Source organism: Suricata suricatta, chromosome 15 (assembly GCF_006229205.1).
Source record: "Suricata suricatta isolate VVHF042 chromosome 15, meerkat_22Aug2017_6uvM2_HiC, whole genome shotgun sequence".
NCBI classification, from domain to species: Eukaryota; Metazoa; Chordata; class Mammalia; order Carnivora; family Herpestidae; genus Suricata; species Suricata suricatta.
In genome coordinates, this window is record NC_043714.1 from 77,615,780 (window position 1) to 77,624,356 (window position 8,577).

An 8,577-nucleotide genomic window follows, 5' to 3' on the forward strand; every position below is an offset into this window, starting at 1 on the left:
GAGCCTGCTTCAGATTCTGTGTCTCCCTCTACGTCTGCCCCTCCCCCACTCATACTCTGTGTCTCTCTCCCTCTCAAAAAATAAACATTTAATTTTTTAAAATATTTTACTTATTTTTGATAAAGAGAGAGACAGCATGAGAGGGGGAGGGGCAGAGAGAGAAGGAGACACAGAACCGGAAGCAGGCTCCAGGCTCTGAGCTAGCTGTCAGCACAGAGCCTGACGCGGGGCTTGAACTCACGAACGTGAGATCTGACCTGAGCCGAAGTCGGAGGCTTAACCGACTGAGCCCCCCAGGCGCCCCAAAATAAACAAACATTTTTTAAAAATAATTTTAAGAAAAGAAGGTGGGCTTATCCACCTTAGCTTTCCTGAGGGTTTGGGCAGCTTTACAAATATCATAAACAACCAGTCACAGTTCGTGTCAAGCAGCTGAGGCAGCACGAATTCAAAACTGATCTTTTCTAGGAAGGAGGGCTCCTCTCGTGAGCACTTCCATGCGCCTTCTCTCTTAGAGCCCCCGCCGCTGCTCAGCCTTGAACCCAATCCCTTTAGTGTTTAGCCCCAGATCTCAGGTGTCTTAGGCAGGGAGAGGTTCAAAGTCCAAATGGATCCACATTTCACCAAGACGTTCTGTCTCTGGGCTATATCAAAAACAACCTGATTTTGAGTTATTTTAAGGAGCATTTGTTCAGCACGACTGAGGCCACATCTCAGGCACAGATGAAATGGCGCCACACAAATGACACAGTAATACATCTCGTTTTCCCTCAGTTCTGCCTGGCTCACCTTCTCTACTAACCCTTTTGGTTCCATTTTCTTAGGCTTGCCTCCAACAATCTTTTAAATCAGTGCATAAGATTCAAGGGTTTGTTTTTTTTCTCCCCCACCCCCCGACCCCGTGGCCATCAGTGGGTTCTCTACAGTGAAGAATCTGGGTCTGGAAGAGTCTCTCTCAATCTCTCTCTCTCTCTCTCTCTCTACTTTGCTCAGGACAATTGACACCTTCACTCTGTTGAGTCTTCCAATTCATGAACATGGGATGTATCTCCTAGAGTTTTCATCAGCATTTTGTAATTAGGAGCATACAGATCTTGTCCATTTTTTTAATGTTTTATTTTTATTTTTGAGAGAGAGAATACGTGAGCAGGGGGAGGAGCAGGAGAGAGACAGAGGATCCAAAGTGGGCATCGAACTCATGAACCATGAAACCATGACCTGAACCAAAGGCGGATGCTCAACCAACAGAGCCACCCAGGCGCTCCCAAATCTTGTCCATATTTTAAGAGAGGCAGTCTTGTCTCTGCGTCTGTAAGAGGCCTTCTCCAGGAAGCTTTCCCTGCCTTGCTGGGGGGGGGGGGCCCTGGGGCGCAGCCCCTTCTGGAACTTCTGATTGTTACAGGTCACTGTGAGTCCTCCCACACTCCCTGGATCTCACACCTTGTGAATATCATCCTTCCTCAACTCCTGTCACATCTTTCGTTTGCTTCCAAAGCCTTGCTCTGGCTGGCCTGTTACTATAGTCATCAAACCCAGATGTGGGCTTGGGGTCCGCCTTGCAATGAAGGGAGGGGGCAGCCACCAGCAGCTAGGCAGAGGGTAGGTCTCTGAGGCAGCTCAGCTGGTCCCCCTCCGTGGCCTCTGTCATCTGCCACTAAGTTCCCATGACAACAGGCTCTGCAGCCAGACTCCAGCATCAGAGAGCTAGTGCCTCCCCGGGGGGGAGGGGCGGGGAGAAGGCAACAGGTATTAACTCCCCCAGGAGCCTGATGAGCAAAGGCAGGTGGCCCTCCCATAGTGCCCCTCCCGCCGCACACCTGCAGCAGAGTCCTTCCTAGGAGACAGGCCTGTAAGAGGGGCCATGCAGCCCCAGCAAGGTTTCGGGCAGACTTGAGATTAAGTGTGCCGTTTTCTGGGCACCTGTGCTGGGTGACTGTGCCATCTCTGGAGGTCTCAGCCAGGACAGCCTCTGCTGCCCCTGCAGATCTAGGAAAGGCTCTACTCCTAGCCAGCCTCCCACTCCTCTGCCGGGAGCCCAGGGTCCCTCTGCCGGGCCCTGCTTCATGGGTGCAGCCCCAGGCCGGTGCGGGAGGTTGGGAGAAGTTTGGCTCTGCTCTGACCCCTCAGCTTCAACATCATCCTATTTCTAAGTCTTTAAAAAATTTTTTTTAAGTAATCTCTAACCCCAGTGTGGAGCTAGAACTCATGACCGACATGCTCTGCTGAGCAAGCCAGCCAGACCAGGCACTCCCTAAATCTTTTTTTTTTTAATTTATTTTGAGAGGGAGAGAGAGTCACAGGCAGGGTCCTCACCATCAGCACAGCGCCTGATGTAGGGGTTGAACCCATGAACCATGAGATCATGACCTGAGCCGAAATGAAGAGTCAGATTCTGATCTGAGTCACACAGGCACCCCCGCCAAATCTTAAATAGGGATGGGTGGGGGGTTTTGTGCGGTCCTCCTTTGCTGGCAAGCTGACAGCCCGCGTCACGTGTGCTGACATCGTGTGTGACTCCCCATGCGTCACGAGGCCGTCACTGGACAGTCACCCACACACACCTCCACTCACTGTGGCTGCCACGCTCCTTTTCCTTCTCTCTTTCCTTCTCTTTTTTTCCCTTCCTTGCTTCCTTCCTTTTCTTTCTTTCCTTCCATCTTTCTTTCTTTCCTTCCTTTCTTTTTTTTAAAGTTTTTATTTTTATTTTTTAAATATTTTTTATTTATTTTTGAGAGGCAGAGAGAGACAGCATGAGAAGGGGAGGGTCAGAGAGAGAGGGAGACACAGAATCTGAAAGAGGCTCCAGGCTCTGACCTAGCCGTCAGCACAGAGCCTGACGCGCGTTCAAACCCATGACCATGAGATCATGACCTGAGCCGAAGCCGGACGCTTAACCGACTGAGCCACCCAGGCACCCCTCTTCCTTTCTTTCCTTCCTTCTTTTCCTTCTTTCCTTCTTTTGACAGAGAGAAAGAGAGGGAGAGAGAGGGGGGGGGTAGGGCAGAGGGAGAGAGAGAATTCCATGCAGGCTCTATGCTCAGCACAGAGTGGGATGTGGGGCTTGATCTCATGACCACAAGATCATCACCTGAGCTGAAATCAAGAGTCGGACCCCTAAGTGACTGAGCCACCAGGAGCGTCATTTCTTTCCAATACAATTATTTTCAAGACACTTTTTCTCTGACAAGACAGTGTGTGAAAGGGCAGGTTGTTTAACTCACTTTATGGGGGTATTGGCTCACCACGTGCAAAAGAATCAGATCCCAACATCTCATATTCTTTAGAAATAAATTCCAGATGGCTGGCAGGCCTGAGCATGGAAAGTAAAGTGTGAAACCTCTCTGAGAAAAGGGGCATCGAGCCGGCTCAGTCGGTGGAGCCAGCAACCCTTGATCTTGAGGTTGTAAGTCTGAGCCCACACTGGGTGCAGAGATACTCAAAAATCTTAAAAAAAAAAAGCAAACAACGTTCCCTGAGCAAAGAGCACTGTCAGTGTCCTGTGACAGAAAGGGACCCCAGGACACCGGGTTAGAGAAGGGCACGTGCCACTCTGTGGAGAGGTGACGGTGAGATGGTTGCAGGATCCTGACCAGGCAAGTAACTTGTCCCAGCCCTAAAACACTCCCAGTCACAAGGAAAGAGACAAGCCCAGGGGAAATGGGCCACGGTCATTTCCGTCAGCCTCAACAAGAGGCTGCAATGGCTAAGAAATAGGAGGACTGGCCTGACTAGCAATCAGGTCGGTTCACGGAAGCAGCAGCAGGGGTGAGGACGGGGGGTGGAGCGCAGGGGAGTGCCAGGAGGGGGGTGACGCTCTGTCTGGATTGTGGAGGGCACGCGCGTGGCTACGTGTGGCAGAGCTATTTATCACACGTCTTCATTAACAACAACTACATCTGTGTGTAAGTTGGGTCTCACTGAGCTTGAGAACAAGAACCAGGATGCTGCTCTCCACCCCTCACATCGGCCAATTTCCGGCCACAGAAGGCTTGGTGAAGATGCAGGGAAACGAACTCTCGCTGCGCTAGACGGAGTGCGGGTTACCACAGCCTCTGGAGAGCAAACCCGGCAACAAGCTAACCCTAAAATATGCACGTTTAATCCCGTTTCTAGGCCTGTAGCCTAGAGAGATCCTGGCTCAGACACGGGAATACTGGAGAGGATCTGCTCTCTTGCGTCACTTGCCATAGAGAGCAGCGAACACGCGCCACGGTCATCACTAAGGAGCGGTGTAGATACACAGAGGGTTAGGGTCCGTGTGAGTGGGTGGGCCAGACCGATTCTGTGTTAACATGGGGGGATTTTGAAACAATGCTGAGTAAAAAGAGCCAAGCGCACAATGACAGGCACGCCTGCTCCGTGAGCGCTGAAAACGCACGCAGGGCGCGAGGCCAGCGGCTGTCGCGCTGCTGTCGGGACCGGCGGGGCCTGCTCCCGCTCCTGCGCGCTCCTAACACCGGTCTCCATTCGCTGCCAGGGCTCGTCTGCAGTCCCTGCGGGGGGGGGGGGGGCGGCAGCGCCCGCGGTACCGCCGGGGCTTCAGTGGTTCCCGCCGGCCCGCCGCCGCCACGTGGGGACGGCCGCGCCATTCGACACCTGCTCTTCCGGGGGGGCGCGCAGGGGCCGATTTGGCAGGGCCGGGTCCAGAGGACACGTGTGCACCCGCAGGACGAGCCACACAGCCAGGTAAGAGCGGGGCCCTGGCGCTTCGGCTTCGGTCTCCACCGGTGAGGGCCTTCCAGCGCCGCGGGCGTCGGCTCTTCCCACCACCGGTTGTCCCGGAGCGGCCGCGAAGGGAGGCCCCGCGCGGGGCCGACGCCAGCATTTACAGCTCCCCGGCAGCGACACCCCGACACCACTCGGGGACTGGCCGCACTCGGGGTGCGGGAGCGCGGAGACCAGACACCTGCCCTCGTCTCGGCGCCGACTCGCGCGCACGCGCTCGGGCGGAAGTGCGCACCAGCGAGAGGCCTCCGGCCGCGCTGTGCCTAGAGCGACCCCGGTTGTTCTCGGGGCGGGGCCTCGGCCAACTTCCGGCCGCGGCGTGCGGGCGGCGCTGCGGGCTTTGTCGGCCGGCCCTGTTTTCACCGCTGGTCGCCTGGTGAGTGGGTCGTGTCCGGCCGGGGGCGGGCGCTGGGGCGACGGGGCCCGCCGGGCGGGCAGGTGTCGTGGGCGCCGAGCTCGGCTCTGGGCGCGGCCCGCCCCGCCCCGCTCGGGAGCCCCGGATCCGGGGCTTCGGTGAGCCGGCCTCGGAGCCGCCGTCACGGCCTCTCCCGCGAGGTTGCCGGGCCCGCACCTTCTCTCCGTAGGGAGCGTCACGGGAGCAAATACTCGGGCCCCAGGCCCTGGAGGCTCCAGCTTGAGCGCCTTGGGTCGCAGTGCTCAAGCCTGCTGGCTCCTCCGGGTGCCCTGGGGGAGGAGGTGAGGGCTGCAGGTAGCGCTGCTGCCGTGCTCCCAGCCTGTCTCCTCTCCGTGGGGCCTCTGTGCTGGAGGGGGCGCGGAAGCAGCACCCCGTGCCCTGGGAAGTGAGCCCGGAGAATTCTCTGGTGGGGAGAGGTGGTTGGCTGTGCTGTTCTAGCTCTTTCCTAAGGGTTTCTATTCTTCTACAAGTCTTTATCCATCCCCGTGGCTGAGTGCGGATGGCAGGGACATTTACCGCCTCCCAGACGGGTTACTTCATGGGGTCGGGATCCTCGGCCAGGAGCACGCGGAGGCTTCCCGGGAATGTTAGCGGGAGGCAGGCTTGGAACTCAGGCAGTTTGTTTGTAGAGCTGATGCTCATAATTGCTCTTTGCCACGGCTTTTTCCCGAGATCGAGTCCCAGTGAATGATGGAAATAAGTGTCTCTTGCTCGCGTAGGATCCGAGATGCTCATCTAAGCCAGTCTTCAGGGCGTAGTTGGCTCCGTATGGGACCAAGGGGGCATGAGACCTTTGATCCTCTTAGAGCTGCGGTGTCCTAACTCTGTTAATGACAGCGATAACCAGGGGATCTGGAGATACGGAGAGAAGTTGGGGGGGGGTGCTCTGTTTTTTCACAGGCCTGCACTCGTGGCTCCAGCCTCTCCTGTAGTGATGCTGATGGGTTCCTGACTCCTGGAAAGGCCTTGGGGGTGATGTGGAGAGAGGTCGGAGCTGAGAGGCCCAGTCTCGAGCCAGGGATGGGAGGGGCGGTCCGGGGAGCGGCTGCCATTGAAGTAGTTCAAGTGTCATTGAGGCAGTTCTAGGAGCCATCAGGCACGGCAGGGAAGGCAGCTGGCATAGGGCCGCTGCACTTGTCAGGAGAAGCCCTCTCCGTATCCTCGGGCAGGGCCCAGGGAGCGGGAACTAGAGGGCTGTGGGGGGCGGTGGGGAGGGGGAGGGGGGTAGTGGCTCTCAGCTGGTGTGGCCTGAAGCGGGTCACCTCCCTGAGCCTCCCAGGTAATTGTGAGGAGAACATGAGAAAACTAGAAACAAGACACCCTGCATAGTGACCGGCACGACCAGGTTCTCAGTTTCCTCCGTAATGACAGGTGCAGATTCTCAAGGAGTTCAGTACGGCGCCCCTTGCGCTTGGCGTTCCCTTCCTGCTTTAGGCCATAAGCCACAGACTGCGAGTCTGGCCAACCTGTGGGCCCAGGGCCACGGTACCCCTTTACCAGCGCAGTGCCTGCCTCGGCACCCCTCCCTTCCCACCCCAGAGCCGCTCGGGATTGCTCACGGGTTCCCGCTCCAGGCTACCATCCCGCTTCATTTCCAACACCGAGGATTTTCCCGGTCTTCTCAACGTCAAGTGTGTCTTTGCGTGTGTTCTGTTTTATCCGGCAGGTTCTATGTGTTATAACAGAAACGCGGGCCTTATTAGCTCAGTGTGTTGTGGAGTCAGAAGGGTGCTGGATTTTTACTTCTTTTTGTTCATTTCATTCAGATTTCTTTAAGTGAAAGCTTATCAGTTCAGTTTTGCTTGAATTCACAGAGGAAAACGACTAAGCAGAAACTGAAAATTATTTTCAGATAAATATTTATTCAAAGTATAACTCTCTGTTAAGAAAAAAATTATGAGAGGCACCTGGGTGGCTCAGGGCATGATCTCACGGTTCGTGGGTTCGAGCCCCATGTTGGGCTCTTCGCGGACAGCTCAGAGCTTTTTTGGGATTATCTCTTTCCCTCCCCCTCTCTCTGCCCTGCCCCTGGCAAGCACATGCATCATCCCTCTCTCCCTCTCTCTCGCTCTCGCTTAAAAATAAACATAAAAAATTTCCAAAAATCATTAAAAGACACACATTTTTAAAGCTATTTTCTTGTAGTTAGATGAAAGCTTGTTTGCAGGGAGTTCAGCACTCCTTTTAAGCATAAAACTCAGAAGATGTTATTTTCAAGACAGACAAAATCCCAACATTTTACTGCCACCTTTTTTAATTAAGAAAAGTAAGACTTAATCTGTTAGTTTACTTCTACAATACTTGATCCACATGATCCAAGCAAAGTACCCTGTAACAGTGACAGGTGACACTTGGGAAGGGAAAAAAAATCTTTGGCGTTGGGGACACGGGCACCGGAGAAGGACAGACCTAGATTTGAACCTCAGTGCTGCCTCTCACTGGTTTAGTGACCTAGGACAGTGGCCTTCCCCTTCGCCTCTGTCTCCTCATCTGTAAACGAGAGTGAATATCCAGGGAACACCTGCCTTGTGAGGCTTGGAGGAGCGTGGGAGGCAGCGGGAGGCAGTGCTCGGCCCTGCGCCAGGGGGCGCTCGCGGGGCCCCTGCCCCCCTCCTGAGCTCTGAACCAGGGGCCGCCTCCCTCCCCGGCAGAGGCTGGAGCCCCCGAAGCCCTGGACGACTGCCGCCCGGGCTCCGGGGCCGCGCCGGAGGCGGGTGCTGCTCGCCCACTCTTCTCGCTCCTCTCCCAGCCCTTGCCTCCTGCCAGCTCCCTCTGTCTCTGGGGAGGGGACAGCCGCAGGAGGCGGGCAGAATACCTCCCGGGAGCACGTGTCTGATCCGAGTAGGGATTCCCTGACTACCTGCGGTGGCGACCGTTCAGAGAGCGAGGTGACATCTGTGTGGATGGGCTGGAGCGACGCAGGGTGTGTTGTGAACGGGGGCCCAGTTGCAGCCGGTGAGTGTGGTGTGACCCCAATCTTATTTTGGAGGCTCGTGTGTGCGTCAGTAAGTGGGTGTGGTAACCGCGTTTGTTCGGGCAAAGTAGAAGCAAGTGCGCGCGGCCAGACCGGCGCGGCGGCCGTCTGCTGGCTTGGTGAGCACTTTCCTTGTGGCTGTATCGCCTACGTTTCTTTACTACTTAAAACACTTCTGCACGTGCGTCTTGTTTGTAATGGCTAAGAATTGAAAGGATGCAAAAATGGAACAGGATGTAAAACCAAGCCATGTAGTCCTGATCCGATAAAAATACCAGTGCAGAAAAAATACCAGGGGGCAAGTGCTAACTGGTAGTCTTAGGGTTAAAGGTCATTTTAGTTTTCTTTTTTTCTGTCTTTCTATTCTCTCCATTTTCTCATTGGCATAATTTACCTCCTACCTTTAAAAACTAACTAGTTAAAGGGAAATTCCATAAGCAGGAGAAGGATAGTTTTAAAGCGG

The 8,577-nt window shown here is 55.1% G+C and overlaps 1 protein-coding gene across 1 annotated transcript in view; it reads left to right on the forward strand.

Moving 5' to 3' along the window:
• The first annotated feature begins 5,016 nt into the window (after positions 1–5,016).
• The window catches only part of ZNF623 (zinc finger protein 623), an 11,703-nt gene continuing 8,142 nt past the window's right edge, over positions 5,017–8,577 (forward strand). Inside the window, exon 1 of the mRNA XM_029923261.1 lies at positions 5,017–5,101. The gene's annotated coding sequence lies outside the window, so the exon portion shown is untranslated. The remainder of the gene's footprint in view (positions 5,102–8,577) is intronic.